Below are 23,432 nucleotides of genomic sequence, written 5' to 3'. Positions count from 1 at the left end.
GTACGCAGGGTCACAGTTGGAACTGACTTGACGGCACCTGTCTTAGTCATCTAGTGCTGCTATAACAGAAATACCACAAGTGGATGGCTTTAACAAAGAGAGGTTTATTCTCTCACAGTCCAGTAGACTAGAAGTCTCAATTCAGGGCACTGGCTCCATGGGAAGGTGTTCTCTCTTGCTCTCAGCTCTGAAGGAAGGTCCTTGTGATGCATCAGTCTTCCCTTGGTCTGGGAGCATCTCAGCACAGGAACCTCAGGTCCAGAGGACGTGCTCACTCCCGGCACTGCTATGTTGGTGGTATGAAGCCCAAGTCTCTCTGATCACTTCTCTCTTTTATATTTCAGAAGAGATTGGCTTAAGGCACTATCTAATCTTGTAGACCTCATCAATATAACTGCTATTATTACATCATACTGATAGGACTTACAACACATAGAGAAATCACATCAGAATATAAAATGGTAGACAATCATACAGTCATACAAGGGAATCATGACCTACCCAAGTTGACAGATATTTTTTGGGGACACAATTGAATTCATGACAGCACCTAACAACCACAACAATAAAAGTAAATGAATGAAAAAGGTATACCAGGCAAACGGAAAAACAAGTAAGTAAGAGTAGCAATCTTGGTCTCAGACAAAGTAGAATCCAAGCCAAAATGCTTAAATGTGACAAGGATGGGCACATTTTAATGAAAAAAGCCAAAATTCACAATGTAGATATAAACTCTTGAGTATGTAAGTATCAAATAACATAGCAACCACCTTTATAAAGCAAAACTACAAGAAATGCAAGAAGACATGGAGGGAATAACACTAATAATAGGAGACACTCATACATCACTCTCAGCACAGGACAGCTGGAGTAGATAAAAAACAAGTAAGGTGATGGAAGACCCACATAGCATAATCAGTATAGATGATCTTATGGATATATATCAGACTCTACCCCCGGCAACACAGAATACAGCTTCTGAAGAACCTATGCAACATTTACAAAGTTTGATCATATATTGCTTTACAAAGAAAACATCATGAGTTCAGTGGTGTACTGGTAAATATTTAATAACTGGCTATCTTGGGAAATAAACCCTGATTTGTAGAACTTATGATTTTTCATAATGTAAATCCTCCCACCATGGCTGATTTCAAGTTACCAACATGATGTCACTGAAGAAGTCATTGGGAAGAAATGTACGCAATTGACTTTCACAAGTAGTACAAGTCTGCTCCAGCTCGCCACTTAGCAAGTTCCATAAAGTAAAATATTACAAACAATACTCCATGATCACTAAGCAAGAAAACTAGAAATGACTAACAAAAAGCACAAATATAAAAGCCCTTCCAAACAGCACAACTGGACTAAACCAAAAGCTAGGAAGTTTCCTGAACACAACCAAACACTTGAAGGGACAGAGTAGCAGGGGTGGGGGTTTGGGGATCATCGTTTGGGGGGACATCTAGGTCAATTGGCATAAGAAAATTTATTAAGAACATGTTCTGCACCCCACTTTGGTATATGGCATCTGGGGTCTTAAAAGCTAGCCAGCAGCCATCTAAAATGCATCAATTGGTCCCAACCTACCTGGAGCAAAGGAGAATGAAGAACACCAAAGACACAAGAAAAATATTAGCCCAAGAGACAAAAAGGGCCACATAAACCAGAGACTCCATCAGCCTGAGACCAGAGGAACTAGATGGTGCCCAGCTACTACCAATGACTGTCCTGACAGGGAACACAGCAGAGAGTCTCTGATGGAGCAGGAGAAAAGTGGGGTGTAGAACTCAAATTCACATAAAAAGACCAAACTTAATGGTGTGACTGAGACTAGAGGAACCCCAGATGACATGGTCCCTGGACCCTCTGTTAACCCAGAACTAAAACCATTCCTGAAGCCAACTCTTCAAAGATTAGACCCTTAAGGAGATGGATCAACACAGTGGCGGCAACAATGGGCTCAAGCATAACAATGATTGTGAGAATGGCGCAGGAGTGGGCAGTGTTTTGTTCTGTGGTACGTAGTCACTATGAGTTGGAACTGACTCGATGGCACATAACAACAACAACAACAATAAGACATAAAATGATATTCATGAAGAGTGTGCTTCTTAGTTCAAGTAGATACACGAGACTAAACGGGCAGCTCCTATCTGGCAGTGAGATGAGAAGGCAGAAAGGAATAGGAGCTGGTGAATGGACATGGGAAATCCAAGGTGGAAAGGGGGAGTGTGCTGTCACATTATAGGGATAGCAACTAGGGTCACATTACAATGTGTATGTACATTTTTGTACGAGAAACTAACTTGAGCTGTAAACTTTCACCCAAAGCACAATAAAAAAAAAAATCCAAAAAGCCCTTCCATTTTGAAATTTAAAAACCTTCTATTAAAAGAGCAAATACTAATTAAAATTATAACATTAAAAAAATAAGACAATGAAGACTATATATCAGAATCTATGGGCTACATTTAAAGGGGTTGTCAAAGGGAAATTCATAGCACTAAACACTTTTAACAGTTAAAATGAAATTGTGAAAAATAAATGAATTAAATTTCCCACTCTAAAAACTAGAAAAAGAACCACCAAGTAAATAAAGTGCAGGAAAGGAAATTATAAGCAAAAAAGCACATGTTAATGAGGTAGAGAATAACAAAAAGTAGACTTAATTGATAAATCAAAATCCTGGGTTTTTTTTTTTAATAACAAAATAGATAAATCACTAGCTAACTTTATCAAGAAAAAAAGGAAGAAAAGCACATATATACAAAATAAGAATTAGGAAACATTGAAAAATTACCACTGAAACAGAAGATATTTAAAAACTACTAATAGACTGTTTCACCAACCCCTAAGCAAGTGAATTTGAAAATCTAGAACTGGATAGTTTCCAATGGAAATGGAGATTATCGAAATTGACTCAACTAGAGTCAGAAAGCTTAAACAGACTGAGTTACATAGCAGAAATAAAGAAAGTTATTAAGGAACTACGCCCACAAAACAGGAGTAGATCGGATTGTTTTGTAGAGGAATTCTGTTAAATAGTCAAAGACCAGATAGTCCTAAGCCAAAAAAACCAAACCCAGTGCCGTCAAGTTGATTCCGACTCATAGCGACCCTATAGGACAGAGTATAACAGCCCCATAGAGTTTCCAAGGAGCACCTAGTGGATTAGAACTGCCAACCCTTCGGTTAGCAGCCGCAGCACTTAACCATTACGCCACCAGGGTTTCCGTCCTAAAGCTCTATAAATTGCTCCAGAACTTCAAAAATGATGAAATAATTTCTAATTTCTTTTATAAAAGAAATATAAAATTGATATCTAAACCTGATAAAACCCATAACCCATTGCTGTCGAGTCAACTCGGACTCATAGCGACCCTATGGGATGGAGTAGAACTGCCCCATGGAGTTTCCAAGGAGCGTCTGGGGGATTCAAACTGCAGACCTTTCGTTTAGCAGCTGTAGGTCTTAACCACTATGACACCAGGGCTTCCAAACTGATAAAGGCAGTAAAAACATAAATAAATAAAAGAAAGAAAACCACAGATGATATTACTCACGGGTCATGAGTACTGATGCAAAAATACTAGTAAACAGAATTCAACACCACATTAAGAAAATAATATGCCAAGTGCAAGTTAAATTTATTCCAGGAATTCAGGGTTTATTAAATATTAGGAAATCCATTAATATCACATACCATATTAGTAGACTGATGGTTAATATTATGTGTCAACTTGGCTAGGCTATGATTCTCAATGGTTTGATAGAATCACCTTCAATTTTGTGATCTGATGTGAGCAGCCAATGTGTTGAAAGGGCAGTTTCCTTGTGGGTGTGGATTGCCTCCAGGATTTAAATGGATGTTCTGACAAAACTGGCTCTTTTTCTCCACCCTGCACTCTTCTTGTCACCTCACCCCCGGTTCTTGGGACGTAAGCCTGCAGAAGTCTCAGGCCTGTGGTCTGACCCTTGGTTTTTGCACTTGCCAGCCCCACAACCGCATGAGCCATTTCTTTGAAGTAAATCTTTCTTCATGTATTTATATATATGCTTCATTGGTTTTACTTCTCTTGAGAATCCAGACTAAGTCATAGACCTAAGGGAAAAATCATATAGTTATCTCCATAGATGCTGAAAAAGCCATTTATGAAATTCAGCACTCGTTCATTATAAAAAACATCTAAGAAAATAGGAATTGGGTTTTTTTTTTTTAACATGAGGAGCCCTGGTGGCATGGTGGTTAAGAGCTCGGGTGCTAACCAAAATGTTGGCAGTTCAAATCCATCAGCCGCTTCTTGGAAACCCTACGGGGGCAGTTCTACTCTGTCCTATAGGGTTGTTACCAGTCTGAGTTAATGGGGCAATGGGTTGTTTTTTTTTTTTTAACACGATAAAATATATATTAATCTGCCCTGAAGCCAGCATCCTACTAATGGATAAACACTGGAGGCAATTCTACTAAGACCAGGAATGAGGCATGAATGCTCTCTATCCTCACTAAATTTCCACATTTTGCTAGAGGTGTTAGAAGAGATAAGAAGGCATAAGAATGGGTAAAAAAGAAACACAACTATCTCTATTTGCATATGATATGATATTATACCTGGTAAATCCAAGAGAATGAAAGCTATAGCTAACTCAAACACATCATTATAAAGATGTCAGTTCTTCCTAAGTTAATTTCTAATTTTACCACTATACTATTAAAAATATGAACACGCTTCTTTATAGAATTTTTTAAGTTGATACTAAAGTTCTTATAGAAAAATAAATGTACAAGACTCATCAGCAAAAAACTGAAAAAGCAAAATAATGATGGGTTACTCCAGACATTAAAACATGTTATAGAGCTGCTATAATTAAAACAATAAGGTATTGAAGCATAAATGGACAAATGGGCCAGTGCAATAGAAGAGAAACACAGTCATAGGCCAAAGTTCATATGGAGATTTAGTATATGATAAAAGGCAAAGATGGACTTTTTAATAAATGATGCTCGGACAACCTGGTAGTTATTTGGAAAAAGATAAAATTAGATTTAGCCTCACATCATACACAAAATTAACTCAAAATGTATCAGTGACTGAAACGTAAAAACTAAACCATAAAGGGAAAACATGGGTGAATGTCTATTTAATCTTGGTATAGGAAAAGGCTTTCTAATTATGCCTTAAGATCTATAGGCAGTAAAAGAAAAAATTGATAAGCTTGATTACATAAAATAAAATAGTTTTTGCATGTCAAAACAACACCATACATGAACAGATGAATGAATAAAAAAAAGTGATAGAAATATACAACGAAATACTAATCAGCCATAAAGAGAAATTAAATTCTCACTCATGCTATGGCATGGATGAACCTTAAAAACATCATTCTGGGTGAAATACGTCAGACACAAAAGGACAAATACTACGTGATCACACTTACATGAAATATCTAGAATAGGTAAATACATAGAGACAAACGTTCATTAGTGGTTACCAGGGGTTGGGGGAAGGAGAACAGGAAGTTGTTGTTTCAGGGGTACTGAGTTTCTAGTTAGGGTGATGAAAAACTTTTAGAAATATAAAGTGCTGATGGTTGTACAAATAGTGAATGTAATTTAGTGTCACCGAATGGTACACTTAAAAGATGGTTAAAATGGTAATTTTTTTGTTATGTATATTTTACCACAATAAAGTTAAACAAACAACTGCCATAAACAAAGTCTAAAGACAACTGAAAAACTGGGAGAATATTTGCAACATGTAGTGTAAGCTTTTTATATAGATACCCTTTATATGTAAAGAAATCTTAAAATTTGGGGAACAAAGGACAAAAAACCGGATAGAAAAGTGGGAAAGAGCCACAATCAGACAATTTACAAAATAAGATGTAAAAACGGACTTTAAACATACAAAAATGTTTACATTCATAATCAATGAAATGCAAATTAAAAAAAAGAAACTCACTGAGATACCATTTCTCACTGGTAAGACGGGTGGAAATTAAAAAGTATGGTAACACAGTATGTTGGCGAGGCGATGGGGAAACAGTCACTCTCGTACGCTGCCAGTAGCAATGCAAACCGTTCCAACTCTTCTGAAGTGTTGCTTGTCAACATCCAACGAACTACGTACGCACTTATGTTTTGTCCCAGCAATCTCGAGTCTAGGAATCGCTACCTTGAAGATTTATCTCCAACAACATGAAAATACAAACCACAAGGCTGTTCCTGAACGTAGGAGGAACCTGTACATAGGCCAAGAGGCAGTCCTTCCAGCAGAACAAGGGAATACTGCATGGTTTAAAATCAGGAAAGGAGTGCGTCAGGGTTGTATCCTTTCACCATACTTATTCAATCTGTATGCTGGGCAAATAATCTGAGAAGCTGGATTCCATGAAGAAGAAGGCAGTATCAGGATTGGAGGAAGGCTCATTAAAAACAACCTGCAATATGCAGGTGACACAGCCTTGCTTGCTGAAAGTGAAGAGGACTTGAAGCACTTACTGATGAAGGTGTCTGTGAACTGATGTATCAGTGAACCTGAAAATTACTGCTACCTTCCATGTAACTGACATAATTGAAAGTCATTTCTATAAAAAAATACAGGGACGTTAAACCAGAAAGAAGTCTCTAGGTGGTGTAAACAATCAACATGCTCAGCTGCTAACCAAAAAGTTGGAAGTTTGAGTCCACCCAGAGGTGACTCATAATACGGGCCTGGTGATTTACTTCCAAAAAATAAGCCATTGAAAACCCCACGGAGCACAGGCCTATTCTGACACACATGGGGTCACCATGAGTTCAAACTGACTAGAGGACAACTTTTTTTTTTTTTAAAGCTGGAAATAAATGACAGGCTCGGTTTAAAACTGGTATCCTGAACCCTATATGAGATTTGTTTTTAATAAAGATGTTGCCTGTGGCTAAGAACAGGCTTAGCTTTTAATCAGACACCAAGGTCCTGAGGGCAAGGGTTAGACTAATTCATCACACTGTCTTTTGTGGTGCTGATTCTATTTGCTGCTCCTTTAAATATTTGATCAACAGCTCTTCCAACTCTACAACCAGCGCAAATAGGGAAAACGAGATTGTAGGTTGTGCGTGATGACTTCTTAGAATCAAAGGAGTGTGTAACTTGAATTACCTTATATAAACAAAACTTTCTGTCCCTTTTGGGGCCCTCAAACCCACTGTTTCCATATTAGGGCCTAAGGTGTCCTGTCCTGAGGTACCTGAGGTTAGCAGCTGCTGACAGTTCTTGGATAGAAAAGAGTGTCTCCAGTATCTAGTGGATTATTATCAAGGAAAAGCAAATAAAGCCAGCCCTTTTATTATAATTTAGAAACCCTGGTGATGTAGTGGGTAAGAGCTACAGCTGCTAACGAAGGGATCAACAGTTGGAATCTGCTAGGTGCTCCTTGGAAACCCTATGGGGCAGTTCTACTCTGTCTTTTAGGGTCGCTATGAGTCTGAAAGGACTCGACAGCAAAGGGTTTTTTTTTTTTAATTATTATTATAATTTAGGTCATATGTTACCTGAGGAGGGAATAAATCAAAGGCAGAAATAAGAATAAGAACTAAGGGGCTCTTATAGCTGCATCTATGTTTATATATTCTATCAATGTTGTTGTTCTTGTTAGGTGTCGTTGAGCCGATTCCGACTCATAGTGGCCCTGTAGGACAGAGCAGAACTGCCCCATAGGGTTTTCACGGAGTGCCTGGTGGATTTGAACTGCTGACCTTTTGGTTAGCAGCAGAGCTCTTAACCACTATGCCATCAGGGCTCCATTTAGGAATAGGAAAAAATGACATTTTAGAGAGGCAGCAAGTTATGGGGAGAGAGTACCGGGTTAACATCAGGAAAGTTCAAATCCTAATTTAGGCACTTATTAGGTGTAACTTTTGGCAAACTCTTCACTTCTTTGAGCCTCAGTCCTCTTACCTTTAAGGCAGGGATAAGACCACTCCCCTTGTTGAGCTGCTATGAGAATCAAGGCATTATATGTATCTGGTATATACTAGGTTTACAGTAAGTACCAGGTCTCCCCACCCCCAACCTTTATATCATGCTTTTATATCTTTTACCTACCTTTCTGTATTATTTTTTTCCTGCTCTACTTCAGATCCTATTCACCTTATTGTCTTAATTACTGAAATTCTCCAGAGCTCACTTTGGATTTCTTGTTTACCCTTTATTCCATACAAGTGTTCTCTCTGTCCATGGATTTAACCATGATTTTCTGTCCCCAGGAGGAAACAATACCACTATAAGTGATTTTAACTGGTTATATTGATTAAATAACAGAGAGGAATATTGCAAAACTGCACTGATTTTTAACTTTTGGATCATGAAACTCACTATCTACTGAAAGTCAACTTTGTGTAAGGCGTTACATATGGAGACTACAAATTATGAATGAATTCTAGACTTTTGAAGGTGTCTGGTGACAAATGAATTATAATAGAAGTAGAATGATACAGGTGAAACATACATAGACTATTCTATGGGACATTGGAGCCCTGGTGGCATGGTGATTAAGAGCTTGGCTGCTAACCAAAAGGTCAGCAGTTCAAATCCACCAGCCACTCCGTGGAAACCCTATGGGGCAGTTTTACTCTGTCCTATAGGGTGGCTATGGGTCAGAACTGACTCGACAACACCTAATGACAACAACATCATGAGACATTAGAAGACGGAGTCAATTATGACCAGGAAAAACTTTGGAAAGAAGATGCATTTAAAGTGAGTCTTGAAGAAGGAGAAGAAGAGGAAAATAATTTGAGAATTTGATTTTTATTCAGATTAACTTTATTCAAAAATATATGAAAAGGGAGATCAGAGACCAAAGACATGTAGGTAAACAAGCTGTATCATGTTCCTCATTTTTGCCTTCCTCTCTATTGAACAGAAGATTTTTATAGGGCAGAGAGTTGTGAGATAAAATATTTTGTCCCCATTGAATCATTTGTAAGAAGCCATAGAAAGAACCAATATCAGGAAATTACCTCTTCTGTTATTGAGACTAGCTAAGGACTTGGTTTAATACAAATCACTCATTAGAGAGATAAGGGAAGTAATCTCAATTAAGATCACCTTTTTCTGTCTCATTATGTGGAATGAGCAGAGCATTGAAGCTAAGCTACATACAGGAGATTGGCGGCTAGAACCTTGATGTGACTTTCATGGAAACTTACTTAAACCTGGAGACATTATTGGAGAGAGAGACAGGTCCAGGTTGCACTGTGTTTTGGGTGAAGATCATGAAATGACTTCGTTATAAAGAGTTGATTTACTAAGATTTCTTTGATTTGTACTTTAGCAATTTATTATGGTGCTTTGGAAAGAATAGTTATCCAGTTTTTTATTTGTGGGATGAGGAGCATGGCCGTAGAGCTGGGAAATCTGGACTCACTCAGGGCTCTGTGACTTTGGGCAAGTCCGTCTTTGGGAATTTGTTTCTTCATGAATAAAATGAACTTATGTTAATACTCAGAAGGATTAGTGATAGAATCAAAGGTGTAACTGCAGTTGAACATGGTCTAAAATTGCTAAGGACCGTCATGCATGTCAGTTACTGTTCAAGGAAGCAACATTAAACCAGCTAATAAACTACTGGGCACGACACAGTTTACCATCTAATAAGGGGAAAGCAGGGATTGTTCTGGTTCTGAGAAGGATGCGAGAATGTAAGTGTTGAGTTCTTAACTTGGATGGTTTAGATGTTAGGCATAAGTTATGACTCTATATCTTCTAAAACAGCGTTTTTCAAACTGCAGTTTTCAATTCGTTATTGGACTAGGATATCACTTTACAGGCTGTGACTAGAACTTTGTTTCTTTAATGTAGAACAGGATAGAATATTATAGAAAATATTCAACTGTGTCTCATGTAGTGTGGGTATAAACGTTTTCATGAAAAATGTGTTACTATTACATGCGTATATATTTGGATATATGCTGCAATCAGTACTGGTTAGAAATTTCAAACTCATTTCTTAAAATGGCCTACAGTCAACACCTGAAAAACTGTAGTTATATCCCGCTACCTTCCCAAATGCGCTGTCTTTGAAATTACCTCTTCAGGAGCTCAGAGTGGTGCTAGAGGAGTTACAATCCAGATTAATCATCACGTTGTGATTTTGGATTGTCACCAGGGCTCATAGAGTGGGGAAAGATCTCAGAGCTCTAAACTGTTATTATACAAAAGACATAATTAAGACACAGAAAAGTTACGTGACTTGACTGAAACTGTAGGCTAAATAGTGGCAGCGCTTTGGACAGAATTCAGAACTTTGGTCTTGATTTTAGAATAGTAAGTACTCTTTCCATCTCTCTTACTAGCCTCAGAAACTAGAACAAAGAGTAAAAAGGCAAAACAAAACAAAAAACCCAACAGGATGCACAGAGCAAAGAGCTATTTAACACCCTAAGGTGTCAGAGAGCCTTGAAATAAAACCGACTTCTTATCAAATCCTTAGGATCAGAATCTTTTGAGATTTTTTTCTCTGAATATCTTTAGTTAATACACTTCTAAGAGTCCTTAATTGGTCGATGTGCAATTTGCCAAATATCAGAGAAACAAGAAGGGCTGAGCCTTGTACCTGTCTTCCTTCAGGGCTCTGGCTGGCCAAGAAAAGGTGGAGTTCAAGACAGTCACTCTGAAGATTGTAGATGCTGCAAATGCATTTTACATGCCTGCTCTTCATTCTGCTCCTTCATCCCTTGATTTGTTGTTATTGTTGGGTGCTGTCGAGTCGGTTCTGACTCATAGCAACCCTATGTACAATAGAACAAAATACTCACGGGTCTTGTGCCACCCTCACAATTGGTGCTATATTTGAGTCCATTGTTGCATCCACTGTGTCAGTCCATCTAGTTGAGGATCTTCCTCTTTTTCACTGACCCTCTACTTCACCAAGCACGATGTCCTTCTCAAGGAACTGGTCCCTCCTGATAACATGTCCAAAGTACGTAAGACAAAGTTCGCCATCCTCCCTACTAAGGAGCACTCTGGCTGTATTTCTTCCAAGACCGATTTATTTATTCTTCTGGCAGTCCCGTGGTATATTCAATAACCTTTGTCAACACCGTAATTCAAAGGCATCAATTCTTCTTCAGTCCTCCTTATTCATATTCAAACTTTCACATGCAAATGAAGTGATTCAAAGTACCATGGCTTGGGTCAGGTGCACCTTAGTCTTTAAAGTGACATCTTTGCTTTTTACCACTTCAAAGAAGTTTTTTGCAGCAGATTTGCTCAATGCAGTACGTCATTTGATTTCTGAACTGCTGCTTTTGTGGGCGTTGATTGTAGATCCAAGTATAATGAAATCCTCGACTTCAGTATCTTCTCCATTTATCATGATGTTACTTATTGGTCCAGTTGTAAGGATTTTTGTTTTCTTTATGTTCAGGCATAATCCATGCTGAAGGCTGTAGTATTTGATCTTCATTAGCAAGTGCTTCAGGTCCTCTTTGCTTTCAGCCAGCAAAGTTGTGTCATCTACTTATCGTGGTCATTAATGAGTCTACCTACAATCCTGATGCTGCGTTCCTCATATAGTCCAGCTTCTTGGATTATTTGCTCAGCGTATAGAATTGGAAACCCTGGTGGCATAGTGGTTAAGTGCTATGGCTGCTAACCAAAGGGTCGGCAGTTTGAATCCGCCAGGTGCTCCTTGGAAACTCTATGGGGCAGTTCTACTCTGTCCTGTAGCGTCGCTATGAATTGGAATCAACTCGACGGCACTGGGTTTGTTTTTTTTTGGTTTATAGACTGAATAAGTGTGGTGAAAGGACACAACCCTGATGCACACCTTTTTTATTTTAAACTATGCTGTATCCCCTTGTTCTGTTCAAATGACTGCCTCTTGGTCTATGTACAGGTTCCACATGAGCACAATTAAGTATTCTGGAATTCCCATTCTTCACAATGTTATCCATAATTTGTTGTGATTCCCACAGTTGAATGCCTTTGCATATCAATAAAACATGGGTAAACATCTTTCCAATAATATCCCTTGTTCTATGTCCTCTTCTGAATATGGCATGAATTTCCACCATTTGTCTGTCAGTTTGTCATACGTGGTGGCTTGTGTGTTGCTATAATGCTGGAAGCTGTTCCACCAGATTTTCAAATACCAGCAGGGCTACCCATTATGGAGCAGTTTCAGTGGAGCTTACAGACTAAAATAGACTAGGAAGAAAGGCCTGGTGATCTGCTTGTAAAAATTAGCCAATTAAAACCTTATGAATGATGACAGAACATTGTCAGATATAGTGCTAGAAGACAAACCCCTCAGCTTGAAAGGCATTCAAAATATGACTGAGGAAGGTCTGCCTCCTCAAAGTAGAGTCGACCTTAATGATGTAGGTGAAGTAAAGCCTTCAGGACCTTCATTTGCTGATGTGGCATGACTCAAAATGAGAAGCAACAGCCATAAATACCCATTAATAATCATAATATGGAATTTGCAAAGTATGAATCAAGGAAAATTGGAAGTTGTTAAAAGTGAAAGGGAATGCTTGAAGATCAATAGCCTAGGCATTAGTAAGCTGAAATAGACTGATATTAGCCATTTTGAATCTGATGACTCAAGGGCACCTAACAACAAGATCTCTATGCCAGGGTAAACAAATGGAAAGGGAACAGTGTTGCATTTATCTTCAAAAATAAGATAAAGTAAAATAAACATTTCAAGATCTATTTTGAAGTACAATGGTGTCAGTGATAGGTTAATATCCATAGGCCTACAAGGAAGAACTGTTAATATAACTATTATTCAGATTTATGCACCAACCACGAATACCAAAGATGGAGACATCGAAGATTTTTATGAATAGCTGCAGTCTGAAATTGATCAAATGTGCAATCCAGATGTATTGCTAACTACTCATGATTGGAGTGTGAAAGTTGGAAACAAAGAGGAATCACCAGTTAGAACATTCAACCTTGGTGATAGGAATAATAATGGAGATAAAATGAGAGAATTCCATAAGATCTGTGATTTATTCATTGGAAATAATTTTTTTCAACAACACTATGACTATATATGCAGACCTAGCTGGATAGGTCACATAGGAATCAAATTGTCTATATCTGTGGGAAGAGACTATGGGGAAGCTCAATATTATCCATCAAGACAAAGCCAGGGGCTGACTGCAGAACAGATCATTAATTTCTCCTGTGTAAGTTGAAGTTGAAAATGAAGAAAATAAAAGCAAGTCCACAAAAGCCAAAGTACAATCTTGAATATATCTTGCTTGAATTTAGAGACAGACTGTCTCAAGAACAGATTTGATGCACTGAACACTAATGACCGAAGACCAGAAGAATTGTGGGATGACGTAAAGGACATGATACATGAAGAAAGTAAAAGGTTAATAAGTCAGAAAAGAAAGAAAAGACCAAAATGGAAGTTAGAAAAGACTTCAAAAAATTTTTTTGAGTGTAGAGAAGCTGAGGTGAGCAGAAGAAATGATGAAGCAAAAGACCCGAATAGCAGATTCTAAAGGGCAGCTTGAGAAGACAAGGTAAAGTATTATAATGAAATATACAAAAGTCTAGAGTTAGAAACCCAAAAGGGAAGAACACGATTGTCATTTTTCAAGAGAAAATTCAAGCTTCGAGTTGCAATATTGAGGTATTCTATGGGCAAAAAATTGAATGATGCAGAAAGGAAGATGGAAGGAATACCCAGAATCACTGTACCAAAAGTAATTGTTTGAGGCTCAACCATTTCAGGAGGCAGCATAAGATCAAGATCCAGTGGTACTGAAGGAAGAAGTACAATGAAGGTGTCATGGATTGAATTATGTCCCCCAAAAGCATGTGTATTGATTTGGCTGGACCATGATTCCCAGTATTGTGTGGTTGTCCTCCATTTTGTGGTTGTAATTTTATGTTAAAGAGGATTAGGGTGGGATTGTAACACCCTTACCCAAGTCACATCCCTGATTCAATGAAAAGGGGGTTTTCCTGGAGTATGGCTGCATCACCTTTTATCTCTCAAGAGATAAAAAGGAAAGGGAAGCTAGCAGACAGGGGGACCTCATACCACCAAGAAAGCAGTGCCAAGACCAGAATGCATCCTTTGGACTTGAGGTTCCTGTGCTGAGATGTTCCCACACCCAGGGAAGACTGATGCATCACAAGGACCTTCCTCCAGAGGCCTTTCCCTGGAGCTAGAGCCCTGAATTTGGACTTCTAGCCTATTGGACTGTGAGAAAATAAATTTCTCTTTGTTAAAGCCATCCACCTGTGGTATTTCTATTATAGCAGTACTAGATAACCAAGACAGAAGGCATTGGTGAAAAACAAGTCCCCAGGAATTGATGCAATACCAGTTGAGATGTTTCAACAAATGGATGCAATGCTGGAAGTACCTACTCACTTATGTCAAGAAATTTGGAAAATCCCTGTCTGGAGCAAATGAGAATAAAGAAAACCAAAGACACAAGGGAAAGATTAGCCCAAAGGACTAATGGATGGTAACTACCAAGGACTCCACCAGACTGAGTCCAGCACAACTAGATGGTGCCCAGCTACCGCCACTGACTGCTCTGACGGGGATCACAATAGAGGATTCTGGACAGGGCTGGAGAAAAATGTAGAATAAAATTCAAAATCACACACACACACACACACAAAACCAGACTTACTGGTCTGACAGAGATTGGAGAAATCCTGAGAGTTTGGCTCGCAGACACCCTTTTAACTCAGTACTGAAGCCATTTCTGAGGCTCACCCTTCAGCCAAAGATTAGACAGACCTTTAAAGCAAACAATAATAAACATAGCTCAATCACCGATACGAGACTAAATGGGCACACCAGCCCCGGGGCAAGGACAAGAAGACAGGAAGGGAGAGGAAAGCTGGACAAATGGAAATGGGGAACCCAAGGTCAAGAAGGAGAGAATGTTGACATGTTGTGGGGTTGGCAACCAATGTCACAAAACAAAATGTGTTTGAACTGTTTAATGAGAAACTAATTTACTCTGTAAACCTTCACCTAAAGTGCAAAAAAAAAAAACTATTAATATAAACAAACAACAACAACAAAAAAAGATTTTTGGAAAACAGTTATCTGGCCAACCAAAAGATCAATATATTTGCCTATTCCAAAGAAAGGCAATCAAATAGAATGTGAAAGTTATCCAACTATATCATTAATATCACATGTTAGCAAAATTTTGCTGAAGATAATTAAAAAACAGCAGCAGCTATTTATTGACAGGGAACTACCAGAAGTTCAAGCCACGTTCAAAAGAGGATGGATCTTGGCCAAAAGCAGAGAATGCCAGAAAGATGTCTACCTGTATTTTATCAACCACACCCAAGCATTTTACTGTAGACCATAACAAGTTATGGATAGCATTGTGAAGAATGAGAATTCCAGAACACTTAATTGTGATCATGTGGAATCTGCACATGGATCAAGAGGCAGTCTTTGAAAGAAAAAGGGGATATTGCAAGGTTAAAAATCAAAAAAGTTGTATCCTTTTACCTTACGTATTCAATCTATATGCTGAACACATAATCTGTGGAGCTGGGCTATATGAAGAAGAACGTGGCATCATTAACAACCTGCATTTTGCAGATGATATAACCTTTTTTTTTTTTTTTATAACCTTGCTTGCTGGAAGTGAAGAGGACTTGAAGCACTTACTGATGAAGATCAAAGACCACAGCCTTCAATATGAATTACACCTCAACAGAAAGAGAACAAAAATCCTTACAACTAGACCCATAAGCAACATCATAATAAATGGAGAAAATATCGAAGTTGTCAAGAACTTTGTTTTACTTGGATCCACGATCAACCGCCATGGAAGCAGCGGTCAAGAAATCAAACAACATATCGCATTGGGAAATCTGCTGCAAAAGATCTCTTTAAAGTGTTAAAAAGCAGAGATGTCACTTTGATGATTAGGGTGTGCCTGACTCAAACCCTGGTATTTTTAATCACTTCATAAGTATTTGAAAGCTGGACAGTAAAAAAGGAAGACCGAAGAAGAATTAATGCATTCAAATTGTGGTTTTGGCAAAGAATATTGAATACACCATGGACTGCAAGAACAGTGAAGAAGTCAGCCTTGGAGCAGGTACAGCCAGAGTATTCATTAGAAAAGAGGGTGGCGCGACTTCATCTCACTTACCTTGGACATGTGATCAGGAGCAACCAATCACTGGAGAAAAAAGTCATGTTTGGTCGCAGGTCAGAGAAAAAGAGGGAGACCCTCAATAAGATGAGTTAACACAGTGGCTGTAACAGTGGGCTCAAACATAGCAATGATTCTGAGGATGGCACAGGACCTGGCAACGTTTTGTTCTGTCTTACATAGGGTCGCTGTGAGTTGGAGCTGACTTGATGGTGCATACCAACAGCATGCAATTTTTATCCAGGATTTTTTTTTTTAATTTAAAATTTTCTAAGCTTTTCCTTGATATTGAAAGTCTAGATAAGTATATTGTTAATGGTTGTGCAATATTTCATTGCTTAGGTGTATCATAAGTTATTTAACCACTTCCATAACATTGAATATTTAATTGTTTTCATATTTTCACTAATATGTATAAATCTTCTTTTTTTTTTTTTTAAGGTACATTGGTGTTTATATTTCTGCAGCAGTTTTAAAACATGGATCCTAAATCCTCCTATCTAGAGATGGAGTCTCTGTCCCCCATCTTGGATCTGGGTGGAAAGAACACTGCCAGTTTCCAGACCTAGGCTTTAAGAAACTGGCAGCTTTCATTTCCTGTCTCTTGGGACTCTCAGTCTTGGAACATGGCCCCCATGCTGTGAGGAATCTGAAGCAACCTGTGGAGAGGCCCATGTAGAGTAGTAGCCCTTGTGGAGAGACCCACATCATTAGGTAATGAAGATTTCAGGCCTCAGCTCCAGCCGAGCTTCCAGCCGATAACTGGCACCAATTTACTGATGGTGTAAGGCAGCCATCTTGGATTTTCCAGCCCCTACTTGAGCTGCCCCAGGTGAATCTAAGCGGAGCAGTGATGAACCTTTCTTGCTGAGCCCTCCTCAGATTGCACATTCGTGAGTTAAATGAATGATTGCTGTTGTTTTAAGCAACCAAGTCGATAAATAACCAGAACAATTTCAAATTATCTTCTCAGAATAGGTTCATAGAAAAGAAACGACAGCGTAAGAGTATAAATATTTTACTGATACATATAGCCTAGTGAAACTCTAGAAGGGTTGTATCAATTTCACTTCCATCATCAGTGTATGCAAGTGTGTACTTCACTGTATGCTTATCAGCACTGGATGTTGTATTAAAATCATTTAATTTTTATTTTTGAATGTTAGCTTGCTTACTCAGTGTATTTCTATGAACTGAACCATCTATTTTTCCTTTTGATTTGTACAAATGAGTAAAAGGACACTACCCTCTTGCTTAAGGTCCCTCGTGGGGCAGACAGTCTGTACTTCACTACTAACCTGAAGTCTGGCAGTTCCAGCCCATCTAGCAGTGCTGCAGAAGAAAGGCCTGGAGACCTGCTTCCATAAAGATCACAACCAAGAACACCCTATGGAGTGGTTCTATTCTGGAACACGTGGGGTCTCCATGAGTCAGAATCAACTTGAAGGCAACGGGTTTGGGTTTTGGACCCTCTTGTTTATTATATTTGTGGCAAATTTTTCCCCAGCTTGTTTGCTTTTAAAACTTTTATTCTTTTAATTTTGTTCACAATTTTTATGTACATGAATTTGTAACTATTACATAATCAAGTTAATTGTTATTTTTCTCTGTGAAAGAAAAAGCAAAGAAGATACTCCATACAGAATGACCAGAAATAAAACCTGAACATCTTGTAGAGACAACCAGATTGACAACACAAAGCAATCTGTAGACACTACGTGTATAGGGCCAAGCTGCTGTAAGCCGCTTTCCAGAGGCAAATGCTTGTGGCTGATTGTATCACCAGGGAGGGGGAGTTCCCTAGGGATTACCAACAAAGCACTGCTGAAAACACAGACGAAAAACAAGTCCAACAATACCCAAGTCTGTGGACTGATAATACCTGTAACAACAGATCGTAACTTCTATACTACATCTCTCTATAAAGCAGGGTATCTCTATAATGTAGAGAGTCAGTGAAAAAAAGGAAGACTATCAATGAGATGGACTGACACTGTGGTGGCAACAATGGGCTCAAACATAGGATGGCGCAGGACCAGGCAGTATTTCGTTCTGTTGTACATGGGTGGCTCTGAGTCGGAACCAACTTGACACCACCAACAAACAGCAAAACAACATCTTCACATTTAAGAAACTGCACTTTAAGGGGATTTTCTGATAAAATGTAGAACCAGACTTGACAAACTCAAGCAATTATTTAAATTTATGTTTTTAAAAATTATAAAACCGTAGTGCAAAATTAAAATTCCCAAAGAAGAAAACTACTGACTTCCCATCATCCAGACGCACCTCTATTAATATTTTCATCAATTAACTTTTGTTTTTCTGGGCATTTTAACATATTTGAATTCATTTTGTCTAAATACATATAAAAAAATTGTTTTTTTTAAATACATATGGGTCCTGCACTTCTCAATATGAAATAGAAGCATTTCCCTTTGCTATTCAAAACTAGTCATAAAACATTTTAATAACTATGTAACAGAATATTGTATGCTCACTTGTTCTGTTTTGGTTGCATATTGAGCTTTACTCCATTTTTGTCCCTGCTACTGGTAATTCAATTATGGGCATCTTTGTGCTTTTTACATGTTTATTATTATTCCTCAGGTTAATTCCAAGAAGTGAATTTATGCGGCCTAGAAAGAAAACTTTCCTGGTTTCTTTATATGTTTAATTTGGGCTGGCTGCTTCCATTTCTGGTTTAGGTTTAAGGGCTTCAGACTGGCGTGTCCTTGTTAGCCCCAGACCTTATCTGAAGGAAGGAAGGAAGAGGGTACGAATGGCAGTGGCCCCGAGATGAGCAGTTAGCTGTAGCAATATGGAAGTTTTGAGACAGATTGAATTGCTCTTTGAATGTCTGGCTGCTCAGGGTGTGTGGAGCTGGGAGCTTATTTAATGACCTCCCAGAGCTTTGTGATACAAGTCAGTGATTTAGCTCAACATATGGACTCGTCAAAAACAACAAGGATTCTACTGCCTATAGACACAACCTACCCCACAAACGAGCCTGTGGACCTTTCTGGCGTGATGAATCAGCACTTCCAGCGCCAGGCCTGCCAGGCTAGTGCTGATGTATTGGAAACCCCTAGTCCCGCTGGGCGTCCGTGGGCAGACGTACAGGATGGGTGGTTAGCCGCAGATCACGTATCCCTGCCCGTGGAGTAAAGTCGTCTTTCAGGAGTTGCTGAGGGGAGCTGGAGGAAGTTTATTTTAGGCAGGAATTTACTTTGAGAATTATATTGACCACTGTGGGATTAGTAGCAGAAATTGGAAATTTTATTTTTCAAGTTCCTGCTTTATTTGGCAGGAAGTTTTTCTTTTTTCTTCTCTGTACAGCTATTCTCAAACTTCACACTGAACCGGAATCACCTGTGGAGCGTATTGAAACGCATGCTCCTGGGCTGTGCCCCTAGACTGATTCAGGAGGTAGGAGTTGGGCTGGGAACCTGCCCCTTGTGACTGACTGATGCATTTGGTTGTTTGACTAGAGGGAGAGAGACACTGACATCGGGGCTATGAAGGACACCAAGGTGCACTACCCAAGTCCCCTTCCAGGAAGGATTGTTCCCCAGTTGCTGGGGGTGCTGTCAGCAGACAGCCTTTAGTCCTCAGCCCCACCAGGGATTGCCTCAGCTGCAGAAAGCTGCCTCACCCATATCCGGTGACTCATTCAGGCATGAGTTCAAAGGCCCTGCCAATTCAGCCCAATGCAGGTCACCTCTGATGGGCCATTTAGCTTCCCAGTGCCCCACAGGGTCGGCTGAGGTTGTGGGTCCTGCGTCACAGCTCCCCTACTTCCACTGGAGTTGATCCCAAGGGAATTTCCTAATAAATACCCTTCAGACTAAATTCCATCTCTGAGTCAGCTTCCCAGAGAACTTCACTGCAAGTAGGGGCTCGCCCAGGCCCTAATGTTGTGCAAATCAAAAGGAAGGGCAGAAGATGTGAAGGGCAAATTGGGACACCCTTCATTCTAATGCAACCCCAGCTGTCCACCCTCTTCACCCACCAACCACCACCAGATTGCCCTCTGTCACGTTGCATGTCTTTCCCCATTAGCTCTACAACCCTCCCACCTTTCACTACCTAAGATTTATCTGCAGTTCATTTGCTTCTGGTTCCATGAACCTTTTTGAGACAGGTTTTCATTTTAATCAGATTTTCCCCTGTTAAAAACTACTGAGGTCTGGAAGAAATACGGAGCACACGATGAGATGTATTCCAAGATTTCCTCTTGTCTAGAGGGATCATGGTTTATAAATCTCTTTCTCTTTCTGAATTTTTTATATGAATCACAGTATGAACTGTTAACGGGGTTTGAGTCTGTTTGTTGATACTTTCCTTTGCTCCATCCATCCATCCTCTACTCACCTGCCCCACCAGCTATCTATCATCTGGAATGCAGACTGGAACAATGATTAAGTACAGAGACTTCAGCGTCAGACTAACCTGAGCTCAAGTCTACACTCTGCCACTTCCTGGAAGGGTGACCTTGGACACATTACTTAAATCCCATTTTCTACATCTACAAAGTAAGGATGATAAGAGAACATAGTTCATGGAATCAACACAGCAAGTGTAAAATAATTTTTATTCTGCCAAATCTACAAGAACTCAATAATAACTGAGCTAATACTTACGTAGCACTCATTCTATACCAGGCATTCTTTGGATTTATTGTATTTTTACACAAATAACGCATGCTTTCTCTGTTGGTTTGCCAACCATGCCCACCCCCTATAAGGTATTTTCGTAAGTGTGCTATGCTAATTTTTTTTTAAACAGCAACATGTAAAAAAATTTTTTTTCATAGAAGCCCTTATGAAAATACCTCACCAGGGGACAGCACGGGTGGCAAACAAAGAAGGTGTGTGTTATTTGTGTAAAAATACAGTACTCTTCACACAGCCCTATGCAATAGATACTATCATTAATCCCATACTACAGATGGGGAGACTGAGGCACAGAGATGTCACATAGCTAACAAGTGGTACAATAGAGATTCAAGCCCAATTGTCTATAACTGTAAACTATATTAAAGAAAATATGTTGAAAATTATAATTATTAATAAATAATTGACATTAGTTATTACAGCATCACCATCAGTATTATTAGTATGTAGAAAGGAACTACTGTTTCTCTTACCAAACATCTCCCAGTGCTCCCCAAAATATTCCCGGTTTGTAAAGTCAATAACTGAAGTCTAATAGAGCAATGTCCATTTGTCAGGGAGACATTTCCGTGACTACTGGGCATAGATGATGTTCAGACAGGCTTCACTCACATTGCCCAAATTATTATGACTTTTCTTTTTATCCAGGTAATATTGCCATTCCGAGAACACATACGATGAAACACATACATTCCAAGGATGGTCTATGTTCCCAAAAGCTCCATTCTTTTTGACACAGGTTCCTTTTCACAGAGTTTCTGTGATTGGTCTCCCACCAACATCTAAACATTCCTGGGACGTTAGTGATGGATGGGAGTCCCAACAATGCTTAGAACTGAAACAGACTTTAGGCATCCTGAGCTGGTTGCTCTTGGCTTGCGTTTTCATTTTCTTAATCCATGTCCTTATTTACAACAGGCCTGGAAAAAAAGGGGAAAAGCCAAATTCTAAAACAAAACGTTGGAAAAGAGATAAATTCCAGCTGCTTCAGCAAAAGGATGCAGCTGTACTCACACAAAGTAAATGATGAAAACTGGATTACCCTCCCATGCTGATGACCAAAAGAGCTTCAAGTTGTTTGGGATAAAATGGATTTATTCTTTTGATTTGAATTTCAGTTCTGCTTAAAGCATCCTCCAGAGTGCAGAGATTTTAACTTTATTTGTTCCCCCACAGAACCAGGATGAAATCGTTGCTTTTACAAGTGACCTTTAAAAGTATGTGGAGAGAAGATGAAGGTGCTGGGTCATTTTCCTCTTTTTATCTAAAGTGAAAGAATGTTTTATGTGCCTCATCACTAAGTACTGGAATTACCTTCACCGTTGTCAACATCATTACAATGAATGACTACTAGTTACTTACCATGTGCCAGTCATTGGCTGCACAGGTTACATTCTCTCTCGCTGTCTCTCTCTCTCTGTGTATATTTATGTGATGACAGATCAACACCTCTGATATCTGACCCAACATTGCTCAGTATGATTCTCTGCTCTACTTTTATTGACCCTCAGGTATAATCAGCAGTTAATTTTTAATTCTTCAGTTCACTCATGCATTAATTTATCCAACTATTTATTAAAGAATTGTTGAACACCTATTATGAAGCAGGCACTCTGTGCTCAGTGCTCACAGCTTAGTAGTGAAAGCACACTTCCTCACATACCAACCACACCAAACCAAAAAAAAAAAAAAAAAAAACCAAACCCACTGCTCCCAAGTCGATTCCGACTCAAAGCAACTCTATAGGTCAGAGTAGAACTGTCTGATAGGTTTCCAAGGAGCACCTGGCGGATTTGAACTACTGACCTCTTGGTTAACAGCTGTAGCACTTAACCACTACACCACCAGGGTTTTCCATAGAAGCACAGTGCAATGAAATAACCTGCGTTAATGTGGGTGCTCTCAGAGAGGTGGAAGTGGTCAGTGCTGCTTAGGAAAGGTTTCACAGGGCTCAGGGAAGGCCCCCTGGGAGAGGAGAAGGAGGAGATGCTGAGCTGATCTTGAGCAGATATTTTCTAGCTTTTACTCAGAACTTGCTTCTCCTACTGTGCTCAGCAGACTTTGAGTACTACTCACACTTTTTGGGGGATCTGCTCAGCCACTCCCACAAAGGTAGATTACGTTTATATGACATGACTCCACCTCATTGCCATAGTTGATTGGACCATGAGTGAATCCCTAACCTTAGCTGTACCCATCAGATTTTCTCTTTTAAGGCTCCAAATTAACAGACATAGAGGCTCTTGGGAAGTAATGGGCTCTGGAGGTAAAAAAAACCTGGAGTAAATGATTCCTAACTTTCTCACCTCCCTGCATAAATTGCTAGTGTTCAGATGGGCCTTGGGATATTGTAGCTGGACCCAAATAAATCAAGAAATGAATTGATCACAGGGTTCTATGATACCAAATTATCTTTGGAGGGGGGGTGGGGAGAAACTGGAAGCTGCTTTAGATGGTGTGGTTAGGGAAGGCCCCACTGAGGAAGTGAACTTTCAGGTGAGAACTGAAAAATGAGACAGAACTGGCCACATGAGGACTGAGGGCAACAGTCCAGGTGGAGGCAGCCAGAGCACAGTCCTGAAGGCAGGATGATGCGG

This window comes from Loxodonta africana, chromosome 26 (genome assembly GCF_030014295.1).
Source record: "Loxodonta africana isolate mLoxAfr1 chromosome 26, mLoxAfr1.hap2, whole genome shotgun sequence".
NCBI classification, from domain to species: Eukaryota; Metazoa; Chordata; class Mammalia; order Proboscidea; family Elephantidae; genus Loxodonta; species Loxodonta africana.
Note: the sequence above shows the minus strand (reverse complement) of the source record.